Source organism: Salmo salar, chromosome ssa09, assembly GCF_905237065.1.
Source record: "Salmo salar chromosome ssa09, Ssal_v3.1, whole genome shotgun sequence".
Taxonomy (NCBI): Eukaryota; Metazoa; Chordata; class Actinopteri; order Salmoniformes; family Salmonidae; genus Salmo; species Salmo salar.
In genome coordinates, this window is record NC_059450.1 from 12,333,694 (window position 1) to 12,350,603 (window position 16,910).

General features: G+C 43.5%; 1 long non-coding RNA gene across 1 annotated transcript; it reads right to left on the reverse strand.

Moving 5' to 3' along the window:
- Positions 1-6,150: 6,150 nt before the first annotated feature.
- On the reverse strand, positions 6,151-9,138 carry LOC106610735 (uncharacterized). Its single transcript, XR_001329960.2, has 4 exons — positions 8,876-9,138; positions 8,665-8,740; positions 8,142-8,206; positions 6,151-7,465 (listed from the first exon to the last, which is right to left on the reverse strand). It is a non-coding gene; the product is annotated as an uncharacterized lncRNA (long non-coding RNA).
- Between the last annotated feature and the right edge of the window lie 7,772 nt (positions 9,139-16,910).

The following is a 16,910-nucleotide window of genomic DNA, read 5'->3' on the forward strand; positions in this document are numbered from 1 at the left end:
TTGATACCTTACTGTACAGTATTTGAAGTTATCCAAGTGTGCTCAAGACATCTATTGGGGTTATTTTGAATGATGACTCTACACTTTTTTTGGTGGGTTTGCTTTGGTTGTGTTTCAGATTATTTTGTGACCGATAGAGGTGAATGGTAAATAATGTGTTGTGTCATTTTGGAGTTTATTTACAATAAAAGTGACTCCAAAATGACACAATACATTTTTTACCATTCATTCCTATAGGGCACAAAATTAACTGAAACACAACCAAAACAAATAGAAAACGCATTCAACAAATTTGCAGACAGAAGCTTGACGTAGTCATTGTGTGCTATTAATATGGGACCGAATAGTTTTTTACTACTTAAATACACAAGTGAATTTGTCCCAATACTTTTGCTCCCCTAAAATATAGGGACTATGAACAACAAGTGCTGTACTTTCTAAAAAGTTCACCTGAGATGGATAAAAAAATACACTCAAATGGCAGTCTGCACTTTAACTTCATAGTTATTGTTTGATTTCAAATCCAAACTTTTGGAGCATAGAGCCAAAAGAAGAGAAAATGCTTCACTGTCCCTGTAATTACAGTAATTACAGTGGCTGTATACGTAAATGAGTTAAGAAGGTGCCGTAAGCTCACTCCACAGCTAACTTGAAATGTCGCCTATGGAGATCGAATTAAATATTTTTCTATATCTCAATTGGTTGGTACGCTGTCAAGGAGAGCGGTCAAGTGAGTTTGCGAGCAAAAGGATTACTGGTTCGAGCCGGTATATGGACAGTGGAGGAAGCTACAGTATACTGTTCGAAAGCACACTGATGTCGGTTTCATATAGTTCAATTATGTACGCAAACTGAATCAAGCGCAGCTCAGGTATTTGAAAGTATTTCAAATGTGTCTGAATATACACAAATCAAAATGTATTTGTCATCGAATACAACTGGTGTAGACTTTACCGTGAAACGCTTACAAGCCCTTCCCAATGATGCAGAGTTGAAAAATAATAACAGTAACATGAAGAATAAAATAAAATACAGATCAATGATGGAGCTATATCTAGGAAGTATCAGTACCAGATCAATGATGGAGCTATATCCAGGAAGTACCAGTACCAGATCATTGATGGAGTTGTATCCAGGAAGTACCAGTACCAGATCAATGATGGAGCTATATCTAGGAAGTACCAGTACCAGATCAATGATGGAGTTGTATCCAGGAAGTACCAGATCAATGATGGATTGTATCCAGGAAGTACCAGTACCAGATCAATGTGCAGAGGTATGAGATATTTGAAGTAGATATGTACATGATGACAGGGTAAAGTGATTAGGCATCAGGATAGATAATAAAATAAAGAACAGAGTAGCAGCAGCATATTGTGAGTGTCAAAGTATGTGGTGTGAGTGTGTGTATGAATAAAGTATGAGTGTCTGCTAAAGTGACTAAATGTAAAAGTGTGTGTGTGTAATATGTGCTTGTGTTGTGTCGGTATGTGTGTCTGTGTGCTTATGTAGTGTAGGTGAATGTGTGTGGGTTGTGTGTGGGAGTGTCAATGTAGTGTGTGTGAATGAGTGTGTGTATTAGGTGTCTATATACACTGAGTGTACAAAATATTAAGAACACCTGCTCTTTCCATGACCTAGACTGACTAGCTGACTTCGGCTAAATAATATTATAATTTAAAGTAAAGATAATTTACTGATGAATTACTGGAATAATTAATTGTTCTGCTTTATTTGATTCATTTGGTTATCCGTTCCAAATGTATCTAAGGGTTGGATGTAGAGAATTGAATTAACTACACTGCTCAAAAAAATAAAGGGAACACTTAAACAACACAATGTAACTCCAAGTCAATCACACTTCTGTGAAATCAAACTGTCCACTTAGGAAGCAACACTGATTGACAATACATTTCACATGCTGTTGTGCAAATGGAATAGACAACAGGTGGAAATTATAGGCAATTAGCAAGACACCTCCAATAAAGGAGTGGTTCTGCAGGTGGGGACCACAGACCACTTCTCAGTTCCTATGCTTCCTGGCTGATGTTTTGGTCACTTTTGAATGCTGGCGGTGCTTTCACTCTAGTGGTAGCATGAGACGGAGTCTACAACCCACACAAGTGGCTCAGGTAGTGCAGCTCATCCAGGATGGCACATCAATGCGAGCTGTGGCAAGAAGGTTTGCTGTGTGTGTCAGCGTAGTGTCCAGAGCATGGAGGCGCTACCAGGAGACAGGCCAGTTCATCACGAGACGTGGAGGAGGCCGTAGGAGGGCAACAACCCAGCAGCAGGACCGCTACCTCCGCCTTTGTGCAAGGAGGAGCAGGAGAAGCACTGCCAGAGCCCTGCAAAATGACCTCCAGCAGGCCACAAATGTGCATGTGTCTGCTCAAACGGTCAGAAACAGATTCCATGAGGGTGGTATGAGGGCCCGACGTCCACAGGTGGGGGTTGTGCTTACAGCCCAACACCGTGCAGGACGTTTGGCATTTGCCAGAGAACGCCAAGATTGGCAAATTCGCCACTGGCGCCCTGTGCTCTTCACAGATGAAAGCAGGTTCACACTGAGCACGTGACAGACGTGACAGAGTCTGGAGACGCCGTGGAGAACGTTCTGCTGCCTGCAACATCCTCCAGCATGACCGGTTTGGCGGTGGGTCAGTCATGGTGTGGGGTGGCATTTCTTTGGGGGGCCGCACAGCCCTCCATGTGCTCACCAGAGGTAGCCTGACTGCCATTAGGTACCGAGATGAGATCCTCAGACCCCTTGTGAGACCATATGCTGGTGCGGTTGGCCCTGGGTTCCTCCTAATGCAAGACAATGCTAGATCTCATGTGGCTGGAGTGTGTCAGCAGTTCCTGCAAGAGGAAGGCATTGATGCTATGGACTGGCCCGCCCGTTCCCCAGACCTGAATCCAATTGAGCACATCTGGGACATCATGTCTCGCTCCATCCACCAACGCCACGTTGCACCACAGACTGTCCAGGAGTTGGCGGATGCTTTAGTCCAGGTCTGGGAGGAGATCCCTCAGGAGACCATCCGCCACCTCATCAGGAGCATGCCCAGGTGTTGTAGGGAGGTCATACAGGCACGTGGAGGCCACACACAGTACTGAGCCTCATTTTGACTTGTTTTAACCTGTTGGGGCTACAGGTTAGCAATGAACCCCGAGTCGGGATTGCTAACAAGGCTGGAAATTCAAAACATCAAAAATCTAATAATTTCAATTTCTCAAACAATCAACTATTTTACACAATTTAAATGATAAACATCTCCTTAATCTAACCACATTGTTCGATTTTCAAAGAGGCTTTACGGCAAAAGCATAAAGTTAGATTATGTTAGGACAGTACATAGCCACAAAAGTACAAACATCCATTTTCAATTCAAGGTCAGGCGTCACCAAAAGCAGAAACCAGCTAGAATTATGCACTAACCTTTGTCAATCTCCATCAGATGACACTCCTAGGACATTATGTTATACAATACATGCATTTTTTGTTCCATCAAGTTCATATTTCTATCCAAAAACAGCATTTTACAGTAGCGTGAAATTCAGATTTTTTCTTCTCTGAAATGCTTCCGGTGAACATAACAAAATTACTATTCGAAAACATTGGTAAATTATAATATTGTCATTCAAAGAATAATATATTATCATCTCGTAATTGCTACCGAATGGCCAGATCTCAAAATAACTTTACTGGGAAATCACATTTTGCAATAAACGGGGTGCTATGCTAAGAACAATAAGCTATGCTATACAGTTAGCATCATCTAATATCGATAATAACATTGTAAATATCCCCTTACCTTTGATTATCTCCATCAGAAGGCACTGCCAGGAATCCCAGGTCCGGAACAAATGTGGTTTCTTTTGACAAAGTTCATAATTTATGTCCAAATAACACCAAGTAGTTAGCGTTCATTATGCTCCCACAAAACGTGGTGGGGGGTTGTAAAATCACGCCGAAAAGCTAAAAAAACCTAGTAAATAATCTATTTACGTTCGTTCAAACATGTCAAACGTTGTTTAGCATTAATCTTTTGGTCCATTTTTAACGTTAAACATCAGTAATATTTTAACACAACCTATCCTATGTCTAGATAAACAATAATGACAAACTCACGCTTCTCAGATTTATGCGCAGGCGCAAAAAAATGAAGTGATGACATGTCAACTTCCTTGCATTCTAATTTGCTCTCTGTTTATCATAGACGCTTCAAACAACTTTATAAAGATCGTTGACATCTAGTGGAAGCCGTAGGTGTTGCGAAATGAATCCTTTCTCACTATGGTATCTATAAAACAATGACACTAAATAGTACAGTCACAAAATTCACATTTTTTTTAAATCTATTTTTCACAGGTTTTTGCCTGCAATATGAGTTTTGTTATACTTAGACACCATTCAAACTGTTTTAGAAAATTCAGAGTGTTTTCTATCCGAATGTGTTAATAATATGCATATCCTAGCTTCTGAGTTGGTGTAGGAGGCAGTTAAAAATGGGCACATATTTTTTTCAACATTTCTCAATACTGCCCCCGAGCCCCAACAGGCTAAGGACATTACATCAAAGTTGGATCAGCCTGTAGTGTGGTGTTCCACTTTAATTTTGAGTGTGACTCCAAATCCAGACATCCATGGGTTGATAAATTGGATTTCAATTGATTATTTTGTTGTCAGCACATTCAACTATGTAAAGAAAAAAGTATTTAATAAGATTATTTCATTCATTCAGATCTAGGATGTGTTGTTTAAGTGTTCCCTTTATTTTTTTGAGCAGTATATATATCAGTAGTTGTCTTTAACCGTTATACCATTTAATTACTACACTGAGTGTACAAAGACTGACCAGTTGAATCCAGGTAAAAGCTATGATCCCTTATTGATGTGACCTATTAAATCCACTTCAATCAGTGTAGATGAAGTGTAGGAGATAGGTTAAAGAATGCCTTGAGACATGGATTGTGTATGTGTGCCATTCAGAGGGTGAATGGGCAAGACATAATATTTATGTGCCTCTGAATGGTAGTAGGTGCCAGGTGTACCGGTTTGTGTCATCGACTGCAACGCTGCTGGGTTTTTCACACTCAAAGTTTCCCGTGTCTATCAAGAAAGGTCAATCACCCAAAGGACATCCGGCCAACTTGACACAACTGTGGGAAGCATTGGAGTCAACATGGGCCAGCATCCTTGTGGAATGTTTTCGACACCTTGTAGAGTTGGTGCCCCGATGAATTGAGGCTATTCTGAGGGCAAAAGGAGGGGGGGTGCAACTCAATATTAGGAAGGTGTTCCTAATGTTTGGTTTACTCAGTGTATAGTCTAGTGAGTGTAGGGTCTGTGGAAGATGGAGTCAGTGCAGGTAGTTTGGGTACCAATAATTGACTATATAGCAGTCTGGTTATTTAGCAGTCTTACGGCTTTGGGGTAGAAGCTGTCTCGGAGCCTGTTGGTCTGAGAGCTGATGCTCCGGTACCGTTTGCCGGACAGTAGCAGAATGAACAGTCTATTGCGTGGGTATCTGGAATCTTTGGCAATATTTTGGGCCTTCCTCTGACACCGCCTGATATAGAGGTCCTGGATGGCAGGAAGCTCGGCCCCAGTGATGTACTGGGCTATCCGCATCACCCTCTGTAGCGCTTTGCGGTCAAGGGCGGTGCATTTGCCATACCAAGCCGTGATCCAGCCAGTCAAGATGCTCTCGATGGTGCAGCTGTAGAACATTTTGAGGATCCGAGGGCCCATTACAAATCCTTGCAGCCTCCTGAGGGGGAAAAGGCGCTGCCCTCTTCACAACTGTATGGTTGTATGTGGACCATGTTAAGTCCTTAGTGATGTGAATGCCAAGGAACTCGAAACTCTCGATCCACTCCACAACAGCCCCGTTGATGTGGATGGGGGCATGCTCTCCCCTCTTTCTCCTGTAGTCCACAATCCTTGGTCTTACTGACGTTGGGAAGAGCTTGTTGTCCTGGTACCACACTGCTAAGTCTCTGACCCCCTTCCTGTAGGCTGACTCATCGACGTCAGTTATCAGGCCTACCACCATTGGTTCGTCAGCAAACTTGATGATGGTGTTGGAGTCGTGAGTGGCCATGCAGTCGTGACTGAACAGGGAGTATAGGAAGTGACAAAGCACACACCCCTTAGGGGCCCCCGTGTTAAGGGTCAGTGTGGCGGAGGTGTTGTTGCCTACCTTCACCATCTGGGGCCGGCCCTTTGTGTCTGCGTCCAGGATCACTTTGGACCGAAGCTGCAGACTGATCAAACTTTGTTATGCATTTAATACATTTCAATACATTCAACAAGCAAAATACCAACAATAATACAAAATAATGGAAAATAGATCAAACTATTATATAAAAATAATTATAGGCCTGGTAAATTACTGTGTTTTTTTATGTGTGAGTTAAAAATCTTGTGTGTTTGCCCTTTCACTGTGCTCGGATGGAGAATACTCTGGCCTTGGTTTTACACCTGAAAGGGCCATGAAAGGGACACGGAAGTGGTTGGGGTGATGAGTAACCTTTGTGAGCCAATGTCTTAGCTTCCAGAAGGCTGTCACAGTCGTATGGCACGCAAATGACCAGGGTTCAAACCCAGTCGGTCAATTAAAGGGGCAACAGTGAACATAGCTGGAGCAACCTTGCCATTTTTGGAGGCTTGATGCAGCGTAACAAGGGTGATAGCTAATTGTGAATATGTGTATTATTATAAAACTTAACGAGCCTGCTCCTGTGGAATGAAGCACCCTTACTGGGTTGCATGCATGTCTGTGCACCTTAAAGCTTGAGTGACACCTCAACAAAGTGAACTAAACATGAGGTATGTATTATCATGAAATATCCAGCATGTAGCATCAGCCTACATCTGATACTATGGCTACGTTCACACAGCCATCCTAAGAATCCAATTGAGATTTGTATTTAATATCCAATGTTTTTGACTGTTCACATTCAGTTTGATATGTGACCCATATGAGACTTGTGCATTCACACTGACGTAGCCTCTAAAATAGCACACAGATGCAAGGATAATTTGCTGTCACCGTTGCTTTAAATGTTGTCGTGGGAACAGCCAGGTCATGTACAAAAAAAATAAAAACACCTTTGAGCAAATAAATCTGATCCGAGCATCCAGACTGTCTCATATGAAACATCAGAATCATATCTGGATGGAGAAGCCCTCCGAATGTGTAATAAACCAGAATTCAAAATATCAGATTCCATGTGTTTTTTGCAGTTTACACCTTCGGAAAACATCTGATAGGTATCAAATGTGCCAATACATCGGAATTGGGCGGCCTGTGTAAACGCTGCCTGAGTGACATGACATCCTCATCATGACATCGTCAGTATGCAACATCTGTCAGAGTCTACCTTTGGGGTTATCTTCTGTATCTTCTTCAGATCGCAGGAGAGACCATATGTTTCCTGACTGCTGATCCTTCACCTGCAACAGAATAAAGAGATGATTTATCAATTTATCAGTCAACAGACTGAAAGCTCTCCACAACTGTCTGTCTGTGGTAGATATTGGAATTTAGACTGTACATCTTTGACTGGCACATTCAATGGCAGGACTATTACATGTAGTGATTGGAAGAAAAGCAACACCTGTCCCTTGATTAAGAGGAAGGGTATAAACATTCTGACGAGGCTCCATAAGGAGAGGTCTCTGATATTCATCCCTACATGTGTGTGTCAGTCAACCCCAGAGGTGCTAAAACCTCAACACTGTGTTGAGGAGTATTTATGTCTGTAATAAAGCCCTTTTGTGGCGAAAAACTCATTCTGTTTGGCTAGGCCTGGCTCCCCAGTGGCTAGGCCTGGCTCCCCAGTGGCTAGGCCTGGCTCCCCAGTGGCTAGGCCTGGCTCCCCAGTGGCTAGGCCTGGCTGCCAAGTTGGTGGCCCTCCCAGGCCCACCCATGGCTACGCCCATGACCAGTCATGTGAAATCCACATACTAGGGCCTAATTCATTTCTTTAAATTTACTGATTTCCTTATATGAACTGTAACTCAGTAAAATCTTTGAAATTGTTGCATGTTGCGTTTATATTTTTGTTCAGTATAATAACAAATCCTGGGTAAAAATGTGCCATAAATGTTACCAGCAATACATTCTCACCTGTATGAGGTTTCTGTACATTCTGTGGACGTTTCAGGTGTTACTTTTGACACAATTGCTGAGGTCTGGAATGCATAAAATAACAATAAAATAAGCAGTCTTGTTGAAGAATAGGCTAGAACCTCTTAAATTCAAATCTGGATCTCAAAGTTAGTTCCACTGGTTTTTTCATTATTCCTCTCTAATCAGGGACTGATTTAGAGCTAGGACACCAGATGGGTGCAATGAATTATCAGGTAGAACAGCAAACCAGCAGTACTCCTGACTTTGTTAGAGTAATATTTGAGCTAGAGATTCTAAATTGATTTGTGGTCTAGGCTTATAGTTGGATCTATACTACTGAAGGATGTGAACTCAACATTAGATATCCTTTCAAGTTGGAAAACCTTTGACAAACTATCATTTTGAAGTGAACTATCACTTTAAGTACTGACTGTCCTACAATATTCAAACGATCTAATATTTTGATTCTTCAATAGCGTTGAACTGAAACTCTCAGGTTATGATGATATACTCTACTTACATGTTCCTCTGGTGTCGGCGGAGAACTGTGCACAGATTCAGGCTTTAATGTGCCAGTAGTGTACTGAGTCTTCTGCCTATAATCAGAGAATGGGGTTAGGGTATTGAGAGGGAGGGAGAAAGAGTGTATCCATTGTTGAATGCTACAATAGAAAACTGATAGCACTTTCTATTTTGTTAAATACAACTTCAAATACAAATACGTTAAATACAAGGTCAGGTGAATGCTTAGCAAAGCGATGAAGATGTCCTATCGACGAAACACATATCGACTTTTCCTATCCCACTCAGACAGAAGCAATCATCCCAGAGTTGATCCTGCCTAACACACTGTTTGCATTCGAGTTAAACTGAATGAGTTCCATAACTGAACTCAATCCATATATATATATATATATATGTCCCCCCCACATCTAAAACCAAAGTTGCGCCCCTGTTTGAAAAGGTATAAATTCTTTCAAAAATATGAATACACAATCTAAATTGAGTCAATCTGAACAGGATTGCAACCATCGATGGCCACTAGATTATCACCAGATGATGTCTCGTTAAACCATCAATACGCACCTAATTCACCCTTACAGCTGATCTCAATTGCAACCATTATTGATCACCTCATTACTGGTCCTTAAAAGCTGATGTTGGCGTTACCTTAGTCCTGCTTGTTACCAAAGTATTTCAAGATATGTTCGCCCTCTTGTGGGTATTGTAATCGGAAACTATTTAGCCTTACTTGTTGAGCAGACTAGGGGGGAATTGATCTATTTGACAATCATTCCGTAAAACTGAAATAAAGTATTTCATCGTTTACCACGCAAAATCTACGGTGGAAATGACACCGAAACGTTGTATGGATGGACAACAACATTTGGTGTAGCCTAATCTTATTTTGTTTCCAATTCATGTAATGTATTAAATACAACTGTCATTAAAATAAAATTTTCTGGTATGGTCATTACTTATCAAGATCGAGCGTAAAATATACATAGACTATCCATATTTGAAATGTGTAACTAAATCAAGTTAATCGTGATTGAGATGTATATCCTAATCAATTATTTTTATCAAATGAAAATGTAGGCTGATGAAGTTATTTAAAATGGCATAGCCTATATTATATTAGTTTGCCATTGAAGGTGAGAAGTTTGAATGAAATATAGGCCTACTATATTCTTATACTCTAGACTAGTCTAACAATTATTTTTACATTCATAAACCATACGGTTACCGCTGCTGTCTCTTATCATAATCAGATGAACATGGTAACGTGAGATCAACTTATCTGCTTGTTTTATATACAGATACAAATTTCATACGTTTCAAAAAATATGTGGCTTAGATATGTCAGCATGTTGACGCACCCTTTCTGGAGTTTTACAACTATGTAAATGTGTAATCAACACGAGGGGAGACAGAGCTGGTTTCAAGCGCAGGGCGCAGCAGGTGTTTATTGTAAAGGACCACAGGAGGAGGCAGGTAGCTGGGTCCAGGGGCAGGCAGAAGGTCATACACAGGGGGTCCAACAAGGCAAACAGTACAGGCAGGGAAAAGGCTAGTAATGTCGTCCGGGAGATCAGGCAATAGGTTGATAACAGGAAATCCAACAGGCTAAGGTACAGGCAGGGAATAGGCGTCGTTAGTGAGGCAGGCAAAAACGATCATACACGGGATGATTAAATTACGGGAAACCCAGCGCTCCAACTAGAAGTGTGTCACAAAACAAACAATACCTCACAGTGATGGGGTGCAAAGAACTGAACTAAATAGTGTGTGATAATGACATACAGGTGTGTGAACAGGTGATCAGAATTCAGGTGATTGTGATCTGGAGAGTGAGCTGCGTTCAGGGGATCTACGTGTTTGAGAGTGTGAGTCGGAAGCAGACGTTACAAAATGGGTGCATGTGCATTAGGTGTGTGGCTTGAACGTATCTCACACCAGATATCTCCCTGGAGTTATATGGCAGCAGGGAGATTTCTGAGGTCCGAATTGGATACATGTAGAAACAGTCCCATTACGGAGAATATCTAGCTCTGTATAATAAAATGTCAGATATCCGGAAATATATAGATAAAGATATCCCCTGATATTGAGCCTTCTCTCACAGGAAGCCTTTTCAGTTCCTCATAATCCCAAGAATGAATCTAAAATAACTCAAGAAATCTGTAATTAATTGACGTTTTCGCTGAAGATGTTTTAGTTGCGCAATTTTACATCTAACTAGGTGTTTGGTGCAGTATTTCTCAAGTCCAAAAATTCCAGAGGAGTTCTCTTACGGACACAAAGTCAGTGCTGCTGGGCAGGTCTTTCTCACTGTCTGTGCTATTGGATAGAGAGCAATCACTGCAGCTGTTCGCCCCATGTTAGTGGGCAAACGGACATCATCAAATCAAAACCCAACCTTCATTTACCCGTTGTGACGCAATGATGTTCCAAACTCTGTTTTAGACGAGACTGACTTCTTGACCAACATTTTCCTATTTACACTTTGTAGTCAATTTTGACACTATATAGGCCGTTTTTAAACGGATTTGTTGCTTTTTAAAGGCAGTCTGTCACGCCCTGACGTTAGAGAGACGTTTTATTTCTCTATTTGGTTAGGTCAGGGTGTGATGTGGGGTGCGCATTCTATGTTGTCTGTTTCTTTGTTTTTGGCCGAGTATGGTTCCTAATCAGAGGCAGCTGTCTATCGTTGTCTCTGATTGGGAATCATACTTAGGCAGCCTTTTCCCACCTGTGATTGTGGGATCTTGTTTTTGTGTAGCTGCCTGTGAGCAGCCCAGAACGTCACGTTTTGTTTTTCTCCTGTTTTTGTTGTTTGGTGAGTTTCATCTTCATTAATAAAAGATGTGGAATTCCATGCACGCTGGGCCTTGGTTTATTTATGATCGGGAGTTTGAAGATAGTGAACGTGACAGAAGATCCCACCACAAAAAGACCAAGCAGCGTGCGCCTACCGGGAAGATGAGTTGGACATGGGAGGACATCCTGGACAGCAAAGGATCCTGGACGTGGGAGGAGGTCCAGGCCGGAAGGGATCGCCTCCCATGGGAACAAGTGGAAGCAACAAAGGAGGTACAGCGACGAGATCGGGAGTCACGGCAACGACGGAAGCCCGAGAGGCAGCTCCCAATATTTTTTTGGGGGGGCACACGGGGAGATTGGCGGAGTCAGGGTTGGGACCTGAGCCAACTCCCCGTACTTACCGTGGGGAGCGTGTGACCAGTCAGGCACCGTGTTATGCGCTGATTCACAGCCTGGTGCGCTCGTTGCCTGCGCCCCGCAGTTGCCGGGCTAAAGTGAGCATCCAGCCAGGATGGGTTGTGCCAGCCCTACGCTCCAGACCTCCCAGTGCGCCTTCACAGCCCAGTTCGTCCTGTGCCAGCGCCCTGCACTTGCCGGGCTAAAGTGAGCATCCAGCCAGGACGGGTTGTGCCAGCCCTTTGCTCCAGACCTCCAGTGCGCCTCCACGGCCCAGTATATCCTGCGCCAGCTCTACGCACTGTGTCGCCAGTGTGCCTTCACAGCCCAGTTCGTCCTGTGCCAGCGCCCTGCACTTGCCGGGCTAAAGTGAGCATCCAGCCAGGACGGGTTGTGCCAGCCCTATGCTCCAGACCTCCAGTGCGCCACCACGGCCCAGTATATCCTGTGCCAGCCCCACGCACCCGGTCTCCAGTGCGTCTCCCCAGTCCGGTGAGACCTGTTCCGGCTCCATGTACGAAGCCTCCAGTGATGATCCATGGTCCGACGCCTCTAGTGATGATCTATGGCCCGGAGCCTCCAGTGATGATCTATGGCCCGGAGCCTCCAGTGATGATCCATGGCCCGGAGCCTCCAGTGATGATCCATGGCCCGGAGCCTCCAGTGATGATCCATGGCCCGGAGCCTCCAGTGATGATCCATGGCCCGGAGCCTCCAGTGATGATCCATGGCCCGGAGCCTCCAGTGATGATCCATGGCCCGGAGCCTCCAGTGATGATCCATGGCCCGGAGCCTCCAGTGATGATCCATGGCCCGGAGCCTCCAGTGATGATCCATGGCGCGAAGCCTCCAGTGATGATCCATGGCGCGGAGCCTGTAGCGACAGTCCCCAGTCCAGAGCTTCCGGCGACAGTTCCCAATACAGAGCTTCTGGCGACAGTTCCCAGTCCGGAGCTTCTGGCGACAGTTCGCAGTCCGGAACCTCCTGAGACGGTCCGCAGTCCGGAGTCTCCGGCGACGGTCCGCAGTTCGGAGCTTCCGGCTACGGTTCCCAGTTCGGAGCTTCCGGCGATGATCCACGGTCCGGTTCCTCCGGCGACGATCCATGGTCCGGTTACACAAAAAAGGAGGATTCAGCGGGCAGGGCGGGGGCTACGCCCCGAACCGGAGCCGCCACCAAGGGTAGATGCCCACCCGGACCCTCCCCTATAGGTTCAGGTTTGGGGGGATACTGTCACGCCCTGACCTTAGAGAGCCGTTTTATTTCTCTATTTGGTTAGGTTGGGGTGTGATGTGGGCATTCTATGTTGTCTGTTTCTTTGTTTTTGGCCGAGTATGGTTCCTAATCAGAGGCAGCTGTCTATCGTTGTCTCTGATTGGGAATCATACTTAGGCAGCCTTTTCCCACCTGTGATTGTGGGATCTTGTTTTTGTGTAGCTGCCTGTGAGCAGCCCAGAACATCACGTTTCGTTTTTCTCCTGTTTTTGTTGTTTGGTGAGTTTCATCTTCATTAAAAGATGTGGAATTCCATGCACGCTGGGCCTTGGTTTATTTATGATCGGGAGTTTGAAGATAGTGAACGTGACACAGTCGCTCTTTAAATGCTAGCATGGGTGAAATAATAATAATCGGAGTATGTAACAATTCTAAAGTGGTCTTGCTTTCAGCAAGCACATTAATCATAGTGTTCATTACTATCAGAAACAGTTCAGTCTCACTGCAGCAAGTGCATTATACATATATTAATTGTTTGCGGCAAATATTTCAATATAATAGGCCAGAGTGAGTACACAATCGTTTAAAAAAAAGAAAGTTTTTGTATTGGGTGTATCTACCGACAGAGGTCTGGAAAGATACATCCGTTTTGTTTTACTCTGCCTGCAAACACGCTGGATGATTCAGAATCATTTGAAGAGCTTGAACAATGAATTGACGAGAGATAATTACGAGCTCAAAGAAACATGTCGCTCATTCCGGAGGATTCAAGGACTGTTAAGGACAACAAAACAAACCAAAGCCAAGTTGGCCAAGCGGTATCAACGATGGCATTAAACCTTCCCCAAGCAAGAGGGAGTGTAGGGAGAGGTTTATGGATATGCATGTTGAAATCCGTCAATGAAAGGCTTGCCAAACTTGATATCTTGGATATACTACAAGACGACATCAATCAGCCAATGTCAGATTGATGATCTAAGGAAAGAGAACACAGAGCTGAAAGGTACTGTAGACTATATTCATGGCAAGGTGGAGGTGGTGCAAAGGGAGAACAAACAACTTAAAGAAACCTTGCTTGATGTAGTGTCAATCAATGCGGGACAATCTCATATTTTCAGGGATACCAGAGAATGACAACAGCAGAGGCTGTGAGGACACTGTCCGAGACTTTATGTCAACTCAACTGCAACTGCCCACAGACATCGTGAGTAATGTCACTTTCTCCAGAGTCCATAGAATGGGTAAGGCCTCTGGGAAAAGGCCACAAGCTATTATTGCATGTTTTGAACATTTTAAGCAAAAGGAAATGGCGAAGAGCAGAGGCAGAGAACTCAAAAACAGTGTTTTTGGAATGAATGATCACTTCCCCACAGAGATCAATGAAAGGAAAAAAGCACTCTATCCCATCATGAAAGAAAAGCCTTGCCTGAACCAATAAGTCTCCTTGGTAATGGATAAATCAAATTAATATTTTAGCTTTGACCTAAACACATTTAGATCCATCTGTAAATGATGGGCAAATGAACATTCATGGATATAGTCTACTTAGAAGGGACAGGAGTCAGAATGGTGGGGGTGTAGCACTGTACATTCAGAATCATATCCCTTTTAAGAGGAACAATGACCTTAATGTATGTCAAGTAGAGGCACTATGGGCTCAAGTACATCTGACTCACCAGGCACCCATATTGGTAGGATGTGTGTATAGACCTCCTAGCTCTAAGGTGTCGTCTCTGAATGACTTATGCACTGGGTTTGACCAGGCCACAGATAGTAACAGATACAGTGAGGGAAAAAAGTATTTGATCCCCTGCTGATTTTGTACGTTTGCCCACTGACAAAGAAATGATCTGTCTATAATTTTAATGGTAGGTTTATTTGAACAGTGAGAGACAGAATAACAACAAAAAAATCAAGAAAAACGCATGTCAAAAATGTTATAAATTGATTTGCATTTTAATGAGGGAAATAAGTATTTGACCCCTCTGCAAAACATGACTTAGTACTTGGTGGCAAAACCCTTGTTGGCAATCAGAGGTCAGGCGTTTCTTGTAGTTGGCCACCAGGTTTGCACACATCTCAGGAGGGATTTTGTCCCACTCCTCTTTGCAGGTCTTCTCCAAGTCATTAAGATTTCGAGGCTGACGTTTGGCAACTCAAACCTTCAGCTCCCTCCACAGATTTTCTATGGGATTAAGGTCTGGAGACTGGCTAGGCCACTCCAGGAGCTTAATGTGCTTCTTCTTGAGCCACTCCTTTGTTGCCTTGGCCGTGTGTTTTGGGTCATTGTCATGCTGGAATACCCATCCACAACCCATTTTCAATGCCCTGGCTGAGGGAAGGAGGTTCTCACCCAAGATTTGACGGTACATGGCCCCGTCCATCGTCCCTTTGATGCGGTGAAGTTGTCCTGTCCCCTTAGCAGAAAAACACCCCCAAAGCATGTTTCCACCTCCATGTTTAACGGTGGGGATGGTGTTCTTGGGGTCATAGGCAGCATTCCTCCTCCTCCAAACACGGCGAGTTGAGTTGATGCCAAAGAGCTCCATTTTGGTCTCATTTGACCACAACACTTTCACCCAGTTGTCCTCTGAATCATTCAGATGTTCATTGGCAAACTTCAGACGGGCATGTATATGTGCTTTCTTGAGCAGGGGGACCTTGCGGGCGCTGCAGGATTTCAGTCCTTCACGGCGTAGTGTGTTACCAATTGTTTTCTTGGTGACTATGGTCCCAGCTGCCTTGAGATCATTGACAAGATCCTCCCGTGTAGTTCTGGGCTGATTCCTCACCGTTCTCATGATCATTGCAACTCCACGAGGTGAGATCTTGCATGGAGCCCCAGGCCGAGGGATATTGACAGTTCTTTTGTGTTTCTTCCATTTGCGAATAATCGCACCAACTGTTGTCACCTTCTCCCCAAGCTGCTTGGCAATGGTCTTGTAGGCCATTCCAGCCTTGTGTAGGTCTACAATCTTGTCCCTGACATCCTTGGAGAGCTCTTTGGTCTTGGCCACGGAGGAGAGTTTGGAATCTGATTGATTGATTGCTTCTGTGGACAGGTGTCTTTTATACAGGTAACAAACTGAGATTAGGAGCACTCCCTTTAAGAGTGTGCTCCTAATCTCAGCTCGTTACCTGTATAAAAGACACTTAGGAGCCAGAAATCTTTCTGATTGAGAGGGGGTCAAATACTTATTTCCCTCATTAAAATGCAAATCAATTCATAACATTTTTGACATGCGTTTTTCTGGATTTTTTGTTGTTATTCTGTCTCTCACTGTTCAAATAAACCTACCATTAAAATGATAGACTGATCATTTCTTTGTCAGTGGGCAAACGTACAAAATCAGCAGGGGATCAAATATTTTTTTCCCCTCACTGTATGTGTTTATCTTGGGTGATTTTAATATAAATTGGAAGGATCATAATAATTCCAATATAACTAAATTAATGAGATATGCCGAGAGCTGTGGTTTGATCCTAGATCATCAACTAAGTTAGGTCACCGTTCAGGCACGTGAATTGATCTGATCTTCTGTAATGCTTAAAAGCCAGATCAATGCCTGTGGGCTGGACAGACCATAATATTGTGACCATAACCATGAACACCAAGGTTCCAAAGAAACTCCCAAGGATTGTGGTCAAGAGAATTTTTTAAGCATTTAATCATGAGCAATTTCTAAATGATTTGGCTGCTGTACCCTGGGAGCGGATTTATCTAGAGGATGGTGTAAATCGTGCTACAGAATGTTTTATTGATTTGCTCACTGAGGTAATGGACCATCATGCCCCAGTAAGAAAGAGTACTGCTGGGGCTCGTCCATCTC